General features: G+C 37.7%; 1 protein-coding gene across 2 annotated transcripts in view; it reads left to right on the top strand.

The window, feature by feature from the left end:
- The window catches only part of LOC101966190 (patr class I histocompatibility antigen, A-2 alpha chain), a 299,544-nt gene that overhangs the window by 35,605 nt on the left and 249,780 nt on the right, over positions 1–14,159 (top strand). For both annotated transcript variants that reach the window (XR_013425319.1, XM_078020396.1), the window contains exon 6: positions 210–242. The gene's annotated coding sequence lies outside the window, so the exon portion shown is untranslated. The remainder of the gene's footprint in view (positions 1–209; positions 243–14,159) is intronic.

Raw genomic sequence — 14,159 nt, 5'->3', positions numbered from 1 at the left:
TTTAGAGGCCAGAGGGGAATCTTCCTGCTGAGGACAGACCTCCAGGAGAGCAATTGGCTCCATCCCTACATATCTACTTTCTTCCTGTCTCCTGATGCTTCCCTAAGTCTGCAGCCACAGATCTGGAGACTGTCCCAGTGTCCAGCACTAGGGGGTACCTCAAGACCTATCTCCAAACTGTTCTCTCACAGGATGCTTTCTTCCCTCAGGTGTAAAAAAAGGGCCCTATGCTCCAGCTGCCTGTAAGTATGAAGAACACTGATCCCTGAGACCTTAGGAATAGTCTAGTGGGGAGCAATGGGGGAATTGGTCTATCCCATAATTCCTCCATTACCCACATTTCCTGTGGGCTCTGACCAGGTTCTGTTTTTGTTCTGCTCAGCATTAAAAGAGAATAAAATCATGGCATTTTCAGGTAAATGGATGGAGTGGGAGAATATCATGTTAAGTGAAGTTAGCCACTCAAAAAACCAAAGGCCAAATGTTCCCTCTGATGCTAATCCATAATGCGGGAGGGAGAAGTCATGGGGTAAATGGAGGAACTTTGATTGGGCAAAGGGAAGGGAATGGGGTGGGGGGAGAGTGTGCATGGGTGCAGGAAAGATAGTGGAATGAGATGGACATCATTAACCTAAGTACATGTATTTCTGCACATAGAGTGTGGTGCTACATAGTGTACAACTAGAGAAATGAAAGATTGTGCTGCAATTGTGTACAACAAATCAAAATGCATTCTGCTGTCATGAATACATTAATTAATTAATTAATTAATTAGAAAAAAAGCTTTCATCTCTCTTTGCTCAGAGAGCTGTTGGTGCCTCATTCCACAATGCCTTCCCTTAGCTGAAGCCCCAATGATGCCTTTTTCTGAAACCCGAATTGAACCCTTGCCTCCATAACCCTGCTCATTGGACTTAATGTTGGAGCTGCCCCCAATGATTCAGATGTTCCCATCTCCAGTATCATAACTGCAGGGCTCCCAATCCCTTCTCCTTCAGGACTGTGCTCACCTCTCAGTAAAGTCTATGCTATGAATTATAAAGAAAATTACAACCAACTCCCTCATCTCCCCTGCCTTCTAGTTTTTCTCAAAATCATCGTGTTTTCCAACACTCCTGATTTTTACTTGAAGTTAATTGTTCTGAAACATTTTTGTCTTCCATCTGAAGGTAAGTTCCACCAGGGCACCAATATTTTTAATATTTTTATTTGTTCTAATTAGTTATACAAGACAGTAGAATGTATTTTTAACACATCATACATAAATGAAGTATAGCTTCTCATTTGTCTGGTTGTATATGATGTAGAGTTACACATGTATGTAGTCATATGTGCACATAGGGTAATAATGTCCATTTTATTCTACTGTCATTCCTAGCCCAGGCACCCTTTCCATCATTCATTCCCCTCTGACTAGTCCAAAATACCTCTATTTTTCCTGCTCCCCTCATGATGAATTTGCATACACATATCAGAGAAAGCCTTGGGCCTTTGGTTCTTTGGGATTGGCTTATTTCACTTAGGATAATATTCTCCAGTTCTATCCATTTTCTGATGAATGCTATAATTTCATTCTTCTTCATGGCTAAGTAATATTCCATTATGTATATATCACCAATTCTTTATCCATTCATCTATTGAAGGCATTTAGCTTGGTTCCATAATTTAGCTATTGTAAATTGTGTTGCTATGGACATTGATGTGGCTGCATCTCTGTACCATGCTGATTTTAAGACCTTTGGGTATAAACCAAGATGGCAATGACTGAGTCAAATGGTGGCTCTATTCCAAGTTTTCTTAGGAATTTCCATACTCTTTCCAGAGTGGTTGCACCAATTTGCAATCTCACCAGCAATGTATGAGTGTAGCTTTTTCCCCACACCCTAGTCAATAGTTATTATGGCTTGTACTCTTGATGGTTGTCATTATGACTAAAGTGAGATGGAATCTTAGTGTAGTTTTGATTTGCATTTCTGTAATTGCTAGAAATGCTAAACATTTTTTCATATATTGTTGATTGATTGTATTTCTTCTTCTGTGAAGTGTCTGTTAAGTGCCTAAGCCTATTATTTATTTATTTATTTATTTATTGGTGTAAAGTTTTTTAACTTCTTTATATATCACAAAGTTTAATGTTCTATCTGAAGTGAGTGTGATAAAGATATTTTTCCATTTTGTAGGCTCTTTCTTAACATTATTGATAGTTTCTATTGCAGTGAACAAGCTATTCAGTTTGAATCCATCCCATTTATTGATTCTTGATTTTATTTCTTGCAATTTAGGAGTCGTGTTAAGGAAGTCAGTTGCTAAGCTGACATCCTGGAGATTCAGGCCTACTTTTTCTTCTATTGCGCACAGGGTCTCTGATTTAGTTCCTAAGTCTTTAGTTCACTCTGAGTTGACTTTTATGCAGTGTAAGAAATAGATGTTTAATTTCATTTTGATACACATGAATTTCCAGTTTTCCCAGAACCATTTGTTGAAGAGGCTATGTTTTCTCCAATGTATTTTTTGGTCTCTTCATCTAGTATGAGATAACTGTATCTATGAGGGTTTGTCTCTGTGTCTTATATTCTGTATCTGTTGTTTACATATCTGTTTTGGTGCCAATACTATGCTGTTTTCATTACTATGGCTCTTTAGTAAAATATGAGCTGTAGAATTGTGATGCCTCCTGCTTCACTCTTCCTGCTAAGGATTGCTCTGGAATTCTGGGCCTCTTATTTTTTTTTTAAATATGTATTTATTTAGTTTTTTTGTCATACACAACATCTTTATTTGTACGTGGTGCTGAGGATCGAACCCAGGGCCACACGCATACCAGGTGAGCGCGCTACCGCTTGAGCCACATCCCCAGCCCTGGGCCTCTTATTTTTCCAAATGAATTTCATGATTGCTTTTTCTATTTCTATGAAGAATGTCATTGGTATTTTAATAGGAATTTCATTAAATCTGTATAAGACTTTGGGTACTGTGGCCATTTTGACAATGTTAATTCAGCCTATTCAAGAACATAAGAGATCTTTCTATTTTTTCAGGTCTTCTTCAATTTCTTTCTTTCGTGTTCTGTAGTTTGTATTGTAGAGGTCTTTTGCTTATATTGTTAGATTCATTCCCAGGTTCGGTCTCTCCAAGGCTATTGTGAATGGGTTAGTTTTCCTAATTTCTCTCTCGGTAGTTATCACTGATGTATAGGAATGCATTTGATTTATGGGTATTAATTTTATGTCCTGCTACTTTTCTGAATTCATTTGTTAGTTCTAGAACATTTCTGGTAAAAATTTTTTGAGTCTTCTAAATATAGAATCATGTCATCCGTAAATAGTGATAATCAGAGTTCTTCTTTTCGGTTCATATTCCCTTAATATCTTATGTCTGTCTAATTGCTCTGGCTATAATTTCAAGGACAATTTTGAATAAATATATTGAAAGAGGGCATCCCTGCCTTCTTACAGTTTTTAGAGGGAATTCTTTCAATTTGTCTCCATTTAGAATGATGTTGGCCTTGGATTTAGCATACATAGCTTTTAAAATGTTGAGATTCCTAGTTTTTCTAGTGTTTTGAACATGAAGAGGTGCTGTATTTTGCCAATGCTTTCTCTACATCCATTGAGATAATCATATGATTCTTATCTTAAATCTATTTTGAAATCTATATGTTGAACCAACCTTGCCTCTTTAAGATGAACATAATACTATCTTTTAAATTTGTTTTTGTATGCGATTTGCCAAAATTTTATTGACAGTTTTGTATCTATATTCATCAGGGATATTGGTCTGAAGTTTTCTTTCCTTGATATTTCTTTGTTTAGTGTTGGTATCATACTGATATTAGCTTCATAGAATGAGTTTGGAAGGGTTTCTTACTTTTCTATGTCATGGTGTAATTTGAGAAATATGCATACTAATTCTTCTCTGTAGGTCTTGTGGAACTCTGCTGAGAATCCATCTGGTCCTGGGCTTTTCTTAATTAATAGGCTTTTGATGATGCCTTCTATTTCATTGCTTGAAATTGATATATTAAAATTGCACTTGTCCTCCTGGGTCATTTTGGATAGGTCATATGTCTCTAGAAATTTCAATGTCTCCAAAATTTTCTAACTTATTGGAGTATAAATTTTTAAAATAATTTCTGATTCTTTTTTGTATTTCAGTGGTTTCAATCATGATTTTTTCTTTTTCATCATGAATTTTAGAAATTTGAGTTTTCTCTATTTTCCTCTTGGTTAGTGTGGCTAAGTATTTATCAATTTCATTTATTTTTTTCAAAGAGCCAACTTTTTATTTTGTCATTTTTTTGGATTGTTTCTTTTGTTCCAATTTCCTTGACTTCAACTCTGATTTAATTATTTCCTCTCTTCTGCTGTTTTTGGTGTTTTTTTTTTTTTTTCTTTTTCTACGGCTTTGGAATGTAATGTAATTTATTTGGTCAATCTCTATTCTTTTAATGAATGAGCTCAATGCAATGAACTTTTGTCTTACAACTAACTTCACAGTGTCCCAGAGATTTTGATAAGTTGTATCACTGTTCTCGTTCACCTCTAAGTATTGTTTTTAATTTATCTCTTATTTCTTCTGTGATCCATTCATCATTCAATAGCATGTTGAGATTGGCAGTTCACAGCAGAAAAGAGAGCATCCAGGAAAACAGGTAAAAGAGAGTTTTAGCATGCATAGCAAAAATACATGAAGCAAAAATTTAAATTATAAGTAAGAATAAAGAACACAAAACTAAAATATACTAATCAGCCATCCTAGTTAAAAAAAAAAAACTAATCCATGTAAAATAACTAGCTTCAAAAATGCAAAAGATGAAGAAGTGAAAAAAAAGGAAACTGTATAAATGTCCATATACAATTATGATCACAATTAAACACTGAAAATAAATTTTTAAAAAATTTTTAAAAGTTACAGATTTTTTTTGTTTGAGTTCAAAATATTCTCAGCTTCTCTTCACAGCAGTTTATGTGGGATCTTCTGGAGTATGAAGCTCCACCCTCAGGATTGCTCTAGTGAGAGAGGTGATCCCATAGGCAAAGTTCCTGGAGGCAGAAGTTTAGGCTTTGGCAGGCTCCAGGCTCTTCTCTGAAGGCTAACTGGTCTGGAGATTTTGAATCAGCAGAGCTCTAGTGCTGAGTGCTTGCTGGTCCATGCTGTAGAATTTTATGCCAAGGGTTCCCTGGGTTCTGCTCATGTGGTGGGGGAGTTAATGCTTTGTCCCTTATGTCTCTTCCAGATCCCATTTTTCCTGGTCACAGGTTCAGTCTCCAAAGAGTTTCTCCCATCCCTGCCCTTCTAACTTGCCAGACTGATGCATGTCTCCCAGCTAGTCCTGCAAGCAGTCAGGTTGAGGAGTAGGGGTAGAGCTGGGTGGGTTTCCATGACCAGTTTCCCCCTATGTAAACCTCTCTCTCCAATTTGATTTTTTTCTGGTTACCGAATCACACTCTATCTCATGTAGCATATGTTTACTGGGCCTGTATTTTGGGCCAAACTCCAGTTTTCCAGGAATCTGGTTCCTTAGTTGCTGGCCCCCATGTTCCAGCTGCAGAATGTTTCCTTCCTTTGTCCTCTGCATACCTCCTGGAGAGAGGTGGTGGCTTCTTTCTCCCCTCTCCCCAACAAATATCATGCAGCGTGTCCTTCAGGTTTGCTAAGCAATATTCTTGGTCTCTGAACACTCTGTACCCAGACATGCCTTAGGCCTCCCAAAAATGTGGGCTCCTTTCAGTCCCTCATCCTTCTACTATACTCACAAAGGGACCTCTCTGAAGGAGCTTCTGGCCCAGCTATGGGAGAGACTGTGCTACTGGGGAATATTCAACCTACTGAATCTTCAGTCTCCTTTGAATTTCCAGTTTTAGATTCCAGTAAAGTACGTCTCCCACTTGCCTTTTTGGGTTCACCTACAATGTGGAGAAGCTGTCTGTTTCCTTTCTTCATTTCATGCCACAACCTTCTTTATTCCATCATCTGGGATCTCCTCCCCAACTTGTGTTCTTTGACATGTTTCAAGCATCATATGACTTTGTTTCTATACTTTTGTCTCTGTACCTTCTAGTCTATTCCATTGGTCATCATATCTGTTTTGATGCCAATACCATGCTGTCTCATTACTAGAGTTGTGTAGTATAATTTGAGTTTGGGTATTATGCTGCCTCCAACATTGCTCTTATTGATCAGAATTACTTTAGCTATTCTGAGTCTTTTATTCATCCATGTAAAATTTAGGACCATTTTTCCTAGTTCTTTGAAGAATCACATTGGCATTTTGATGGAGATTACATTGAAGCTGTAGATCACTTTTGGTAATATGGCCATTTTGACAATATTAATTCTGCCTTTTCAACAATGTGGAAGGTCTTTCCAATTTCTAGTGGCATCTTCAATTTTTTCTTCAGTGTTTTATAATTTTTTTGCATGCTAATAATAACTATTTTAAGTTTTCTTATAAACAGTAGAAAATAGAAAACATTACCATAACAAGTTGCAGGAGACCATGGAAGATATAAAAAATACATTTAATATCTTTAATGGTAGTGTTTTTCTAATTTTTGAACAAGAGGTCCACATCTTCATTGTGCACTGGGTCCTGCCTATTGTATAACCAGCTGTGCTTTTTCATCACTCTTCCTTCCTTCAAGCCTTCTTTATCCTAACCCCCTTCCTTCTACAGTCTTTGGAAGACTCCCATTGATTGTCACTGCTTTGAGGAGCACAACTGCTCTCCTGGTTTCTCTGTTGCTTCACTTATGGGATCTAGAACTGAACCAAAACTGAATTCATGGGCTCCATGGGTACTAGAGGAAGGCCATCAGCAATAATGGAGGATGACTTGATTCTCAGTTTCCTTCTAACCTTGACTTGTCTTGGAGAAGCAGGTAAATGTTGGAATGATGCTATTGGATTTCCCTTGAATTGTTGCATATTTATAAATGCTCAAAATGTAATAATTAATTTAATGGAACAAAACATTTAATTAGGAAAAAATTGATACAAAATGTCATTTTAACAAAAAATTTAAGTAACAAGCTTAATTATAAATGGCTAGCTGTGGAAATGCACCAGTATAGCTGTTATACTGGCTTTTTGAAAGTAACTAAATATGCTGTTAACATGAAGCACAAACTATGCTACCAAAGACATTGTTTTCTTTTGGGGAGGCCATGTTGAGGATGGAACTGTGGGCCTCTTGCATGCTATGTCAGCACACTATCACTGAGCCACAGCCTTAGCCCTCCAAAAGTAAAGCCCAAAGACTTTACAGCACTAGTATTTCAAGACATCTCTCACTTCCTTGTTTAGATAGATGTATCGACAGTTTTCTTTTTTTCTCCCCCTCTTTGTTTTTTAGGCTATTTTGAGGGAATTGTTTTCCTGATTTATTTCTCCACAGTTTCATTATTGATTTATAGGAAAGCTATTGATTTTTGTATGTTGATCTTTTATCTTGACACTTTACTAAACTTATCAGCTGTAGATGTGTGGTGTTTTGGGAGTCTTCTAAGTATGGAATGAAGTCATCAGCAAATACAGATAATTTGACTTTTTTCCTATTTGTGTACCTTTAAATTCTGTCTCTTGCCTAATTGCTCTGGCTAGAGTTTTAAATATTATATTGAATAGGAATGTTGAGAATATACATCCTTGTCTTATTCCTGATTTTAGAGGAAATACTTTAAGTTTTTCACATTTACTATGATGTTGGCTTTGGGTTTAACTTATATATAAGAAACTTACATAAGCAAGTTCCTTTAAGTTTCTCTTTCCTTGGTTTCCTCAGCGTTTTAATCATGAATGGACACTGGGTTCTGTTGGAGGTTTTTTCTGAATCTACTGAGATGATCATATACTCTTTGTCCTTAGTTATTTTTATGTCAAGTATTGCATTTATTGATTTGCATGTGTTGAACCAAACTTGCATCCCTTGATGGGACTCTTGTGTAAAATTTTCTCAGTGAATTTTGAATACAGATTGCTAATATTTTATTAAAGATTTTTGCATGTATATTCATCAGGCATATTGATATATATTTTTATTAATATGTCTGTCTGTTTTGGTATCAGTGTGATACTGACTTCATAGACTAAGAACACATTTCCTCAAAATTATTCCTGTAATTAGTTGATATGTGACTATAATGTGTATTCAATAGAGAAAAATTATAAAATGCTGACAAGGATAAATGACAAGTTAAAAATAATCCATACGCTTAGACCAGAACATTTTTATTTCCTTTCAGTCTGTCAGCCTCCTCTTCCTACAGCCTGAATGCTGCAAATTGCTCTTCTCTCCCTCTCTTTCCTTCAGATGATGAACAAAGACTTCACTGGCCCCCTGCACTGCCTTCTACAAATGCCATTTCCCAGTCAGTTGACTCTGGCCCACTGAGGGAGCAATTTCTCACTTTCTCCTCCCTTCTCATACCCCACTACTATTTCCCTACTTCTTTTTCCTAGAAGATGAACTTTCTCTTTTAACTTGGAAAAAAAGTAGGACTCAGGTAAGAATTGCTTCGTAATCCCACCACAGCCCCCACAGCTGAAACTGTCTCCTCCATCTTCCCACCAGTGATGATGGATGATCTGTTGCTGTCTGAGGCCACCCCTGCACTTGGGAACAAGATTGGCCCCTTCCTCCCCTGCATCATCACCTTCTACCCTCTGAGCCCATTAATTCTTGCATTCAATCATAATGTAATATTTCCCATTAAAAGAAACACAGATAAACTCAGTAAATAACATGAAATCCCTTCATAAAAATCTATCACCCAATCATATGTCTCCCTCTGATTGCTGCTTCATTTATTTTTTTTCTAAAATTTTTTAGAGAGAGAGGAGAGAGAGAGAGAGAGAGAGAGAGAGAGAGAGAGAGAGAGAAATTTTAAATATTTATTTCTCAGTTTTAGGTGGACACAACATCTTTATTTTATTTTATGTGGTGCTGAGGATCAAACCCAGAGCCCCACGCATGCCAGGTGAGTGTGTTACTGATTGAGCCACATCCCCAGCCCACTGCTTCATTTATTTTTATTTTTAATTTTGGTATCAGAGATTGAACCTGAAAGACCCTAGCCCAGTCAACCTAGTTACCTAAGGCCAAGATATGAAACCAAGATACCAGGCAGGCCATAAACAGGTTCAGGCACCAGGCATGCTCTCCGGACAACCGGTTGAAGAACAGAGCACCTGCATCCTGAGGCATAAATGAATAAACCGGAACAGATAAGCAGGAACAGAAAGAATAGAATGCAGACCTGTGGTTTTTGGAATGCAGACCTGTACCCCCTAGGTGGCCTATATGCTAGATTTAAACAAACCAATAAGAAACCTGTTGCTTCCCGCGCCCGCGAAACCTGTCCCAAACCCTATAAAAATCTCTGTATCCCCAAGTCCGGTGTGCCAGTTCACCAAAGCTCCAGCTGAGGTTCTGCTGGGCACCCGCAGGCGCCTGTGTCCCAATAAACCAACCTCTTGCTTTTGCAGCCAGTGTTTCGTGTGATTCTCCTTGGACAGGGATACGGGGGTCTTTCATTGGACGGGGGTCTTTCAAACCCAAGGGCAGTAAAACACTGAACCACATCCACAGTCCCTTTTTATTTTTTATTTTGAGACAGCATTTCACTAACTTACTTAGGGATTTGGTAAATTGCTGAGTCTGACCTTGAACTTGAGATTCTCCTGCCTCAGCCTCCCAAGCCACTGAGATTATAGGCATGCAGCACAATGCCAAGCACTGCCCATTTCTCTGATATACCTTACAGAGTGATATCTGAGTCTATTCTCTCATGTTGTCTTTTTAAACACTGAATTTTAATTTTTCTAGTAAATCCATGGATGCATTTGAAATTTTAAATACTCCTACAAGGCTTGGTCACAAAAACAAATTATGCCAATCTTCCATATAGCCCCATTTCTGGATCCGCAGAGGAAGCCTGCTTTACTTTTGTAATCTGATGTTTTTATTGTTACCTCTGTGCCCCTAAATAGAATGCTAAGTGCTCCTTCTATCTTAGTTTCAGGTTGCAGTGGACAACATCCATTCCCATGCCCCTATCCTCACAACAGTTTTTATAATTTTGGATAGACCAATGTTGTTTATATTGTTCTGACTGTGTAAATGCTATTCACAGCCAGGCGAGTAGCCAAGTTTCCTTTTCTTTCCTTCAACTAATTTTTAACTTCCCTGAAGTTGATAAAAGTGTTCCTCCTTCATTTGCTTAGTTTCTTTTGTTGTTGTTGTTGTTTTGGTACTCATTACTGAAAGTTTCTCAAACTCTCCCCCAGAGTCTCTGCTATGGTTTGAATGTGTGCTGCAAAGTTCATGTGTTGGGAACTTGATATTTACTGTGGTCTTGTGAGGAGATGGGGCCTAATGGGAGGTGGGTGTGTCATGAGGGTTGTGCTCTCCTAAAAAGATCAGTACTGTTATCTTAGGAATGTGTTGGCCCCTCCTGCCTCTCTTGCCATCTCTCTTGCCCTTACACCTTGTCCAATATGAGGAAACACCAGGAGGGTCCTAGTTAGATGCCAGTGCATTGAATTTGAATTTCCCAACCTTAAAAATGGTGAGGAAATACATTTATGTTCTTCATAATTTACTTAATATGTGGTGTTCTGTTAGAGCAGCCAAGCAGACTAAGATAATCTCCTTGAGTATATTCAAGCATGTGCAGGTGTTGCAGGTCATCCATGGACTGTGTGTGTGAGCTATGTGCATTTTGAGTGTATGGGAGGACTGGCCTGGCATTGCATGCTCTTTGGACTGTTCGACACACATGTGCACTTTCCTCTCACTCTGCCTGTGTTCCCACAGAGCCCTGAGATGGGTGTGACTTGACAAGATATCAGTCAATCTTCTGACCTCAAGATATTAAGAGGTTGGATTCAACCCCCTGACACAGACCCCTTGCCTTATTTGGGTGGAATATTCTAATATCTTCTCCCCAATAAATACAGCATTTTTATGTGGCTTGCTCTCTTACCAATAAACCCTTAAGGTCAAAAGCTGTCCCTAATTCTCACAAGCAAAAGGTATTTCCATGTGTTATATGCTTTCTTCACTGTTTCCTAGGCTTGAGGTTGAGGCTAGCCAGCTCTTGTGAACCCAGCACAGGTCACCATCCCGGCTAGCTAGTGATATCCAGGATTCCACTAAGTTGGTGAAGACACTTATCCTAGAGCCCTTAGTACTGCTACACCTGGACTGTATTCCTTTGCATCTGGGGAGGGGGTACTGACCCCAGGGTCTCATCAGGGAACTTTGGCTTCCCTCTCTGCTGCTGTCTCCCTTCTTACCTGCATATCACGTTTCCCCTTTCCATCATTTTCTCCATCATTTTTGTTTCTTACTTCATTTAACCATATCCTACAGGAACATGGAACAGAAAATACTGAAACCCAAAACATCTGAAATGTCTTTAGGACACATTTTCTCTTAGTTCAACTTCAACTTTATGAAATTCTGTGTTGTTGAAAGTATTTTTTCTTGGAATGCACAGATATTACTGAAGCCAGATTTAAAGATAGGTAGTTAGAGTAGTTAAGTAAATCAGGTCTAATATGAAGTAAAATTGAGAATGAAGGCCATACTGAAAATGGAGCCCAGGAAAACAGAGCAGCACTTGGGGAAATTGAAATGTTAATGTTCCCAAGGCCCAGAGCCCATTCTAAGGAAATGTTAATGAAGCAGCTGGCAGCAAACAGGGAGGTGCTAATCAAAAGCCACCTCAGGCCCTGCCTGCACAGATTACTCCTCCATCTCTTTTGTCCCTTACCTTTTGGGTCTTCCCACCTCCATTCTATCACTGCAAGATAACAGAACAAAGGACAGGAACTCAGACAGGAATGTGGGAAAGCTAAAAAAAGACCTTAGCTATAAAAGAGGGAAGACCTTCCCCTTTCATGGATTCCACCTCTTGGGTCCCCTTCTTCCTCCAAGGAGAAGTCTTTTCTGCTGTCCATAATAAAGCTTCTACTTTCCACTCTAACTTGCTTCCACATGCTTCTCTGGTGTTATACTTCAGCACCAGTAAACAGTAGTAACACTACTTCAACATTGTTTAGCTACCAAAACTGTTGTTCTTACCTCTTGAAATATTTAGGATCTCTTCTTTTCTATGGATTTTCTGAAGTTTTATTTGATGCATCTTAGTATGGATCTGTGTTCATTTGTTTTGACACCTCTCAAATGTAATGGGGGGGGTTGTAATTGCTGAGAGAATTTTTTGAGATTTAAAAATCTTCCCTTATTCTCAATGATTGTGGAACTCCTATCATTAAGTTTTTAGAAATCCTTCATTGATAGCCTCAGGCTCTTAGAGTTCTTCTGTTTTCCTTACCATTATTTTTTTTATATAACTTCTTTTCTGGTATTACTTTTAATCATCCAAATCATCTATAGATTTATCATGTATGTGATCAGTTTTTAATTTCTAAGAACTTCTTTTGTTTTTGCATATAATTGTGCATAAATTCATTACTTGTTCAAAAATATCATATATTTTACATGTTTTTTTTAGCAATTATTGAGAATAGTGGTAGAGGATCAAGCAAAGAACTTGGGACCAGTTGGAATCTCTTCACAGTTTACTCAGAACAGCAGTTCTCAAAGTGTGATCTGTGGAGTCCTTGGATCTATTCAGATTTTTGCACAGGAGTTATATGGCCAAAAGCTATTTTTATAATGTCACTAAAACATTACTTACACTGAAGTAAAACTTGGCAAGATTGAAACCAAGGTACCAAACTGCAATAGTAGTTATTGTATTTCTGAGCATATTTTAACTGTACAAGAGAAAATGCCAGTTCACTTAAACATGTCCTGTTAGAAGTAATAAAAATTATTGACTTTATTAAATCTTCATTCAAATCCACGTTATAAAAAACTTACTTGATAGAATGGGAAGTACAAATAAAACACTTCTGCTACATTGCAAAGTAGGGTGCCTGTGTCAGCAAAAGCCATGTGGTGAGATGGACAAGCCCCATTTTTATGGGATACCATAAAAATCTATTTCTGATATATAGAATGAATGATAGAGAAACCATTCCTTAGGCTTCAATATTTGACCAACATTTTTTTTTAAATGACCTGAACTTGTCCCTTCTAGATTGTCCACTAACAGCAATATTTTCAAGAATAAAATGTACACTCTTAGAAGAAAATCAGAGTCTGGGAAAATCTGAATCCACTACTATGAACTTCATGGACTGCCCAATGTTTACAACACTTTCTGGTGAAATCTGTGGTATTATCAACATGTGACCTCTTGATTACTTGCATTGTAATGTGTGTACACTAGAAGATCTATATAACTTTATAGAACGATGCATCATTTTAAAAAATATCATGCATTAGCACAAAAGCAATCAATGTGCAAGACACATCCACAGCCTTTCATGCAACAGAATATGAACTATTCAAGAGTAATGTTTCAGGGTCCATATGTCAAAGAACTTTTAAGAAGCTAATACGGTTCAAATTTAGTGAAGAACCAGATTAACGTAAAACATTATTTAAAAAGATTCCTCTCACATATTAGTGTGAGGCTACATTTTTGGTTTCAAACAAAATTAATAGCTAAATGCAGAAGTTATGAACATGTAGCAGTTTTCTAAAACGACAAATTAAAAGGACTTTCAAAACTGTGAAAAATAAAAAGATCCACTCTTCTGATTAAATTTTTACTTTGGAAAACAGTTATTTCTCTTTCAAACTATTGTTTCTTTTGACATGCAATTTTTATTAATACTCTGAGTGAATAAAATATCATTTTTAAAATGGAATTAATTTCCAATTCCTAAACATACTCCACATGAACATGTTTACCTTTGGAGCACAAAAAGATCCTGTAACCAATCCCTTCCAGATTTCCCTGAAGCAGGTATCAGAGAACTTTGTGATAAAGAGCACTCTTTTCAGGAGAAGAGTGGTCAGGGCAAAGTCCCAGGTCCCTGGTTGTGGCTCTCAGGGTCTAGAGCTGTGTCTGAGGTGTGGATGTGGAGCACTGGGGATTCCCCTTCTCCCTGGCATTTCTCTTCTCCCTCTCCCAACCTGGGCCAGGTGGTTCTGCCTGCACACTCCTGAAGCAGCCCAAGGTCTCACTCCCATTGCTTGTCATGTCTAGCTCCCAGAGAAGCCAATCAGCATAACCATG

This window comes from Ictidomys tridecemlineatus, chromosome 8 (genome assembly GCF_052094955.1).
Source record: "Ictidomys tridecemlineatus isolate mIctTri1 chromosome 8, mIctTri1.hap1, whole genome shotgun sequence".
Classification (NCBI taxonomy): Eukaryota; Metazoa; Chordata; class Mammalia; order Rodentia; family Sciuridae; genus Ictidomys; species Ictidomys tridecemlineatus.
Note: the sequence above shows the minus strand (reverse complement) of the source record. Positions and strands in the feature narration are given on the sequence as shown.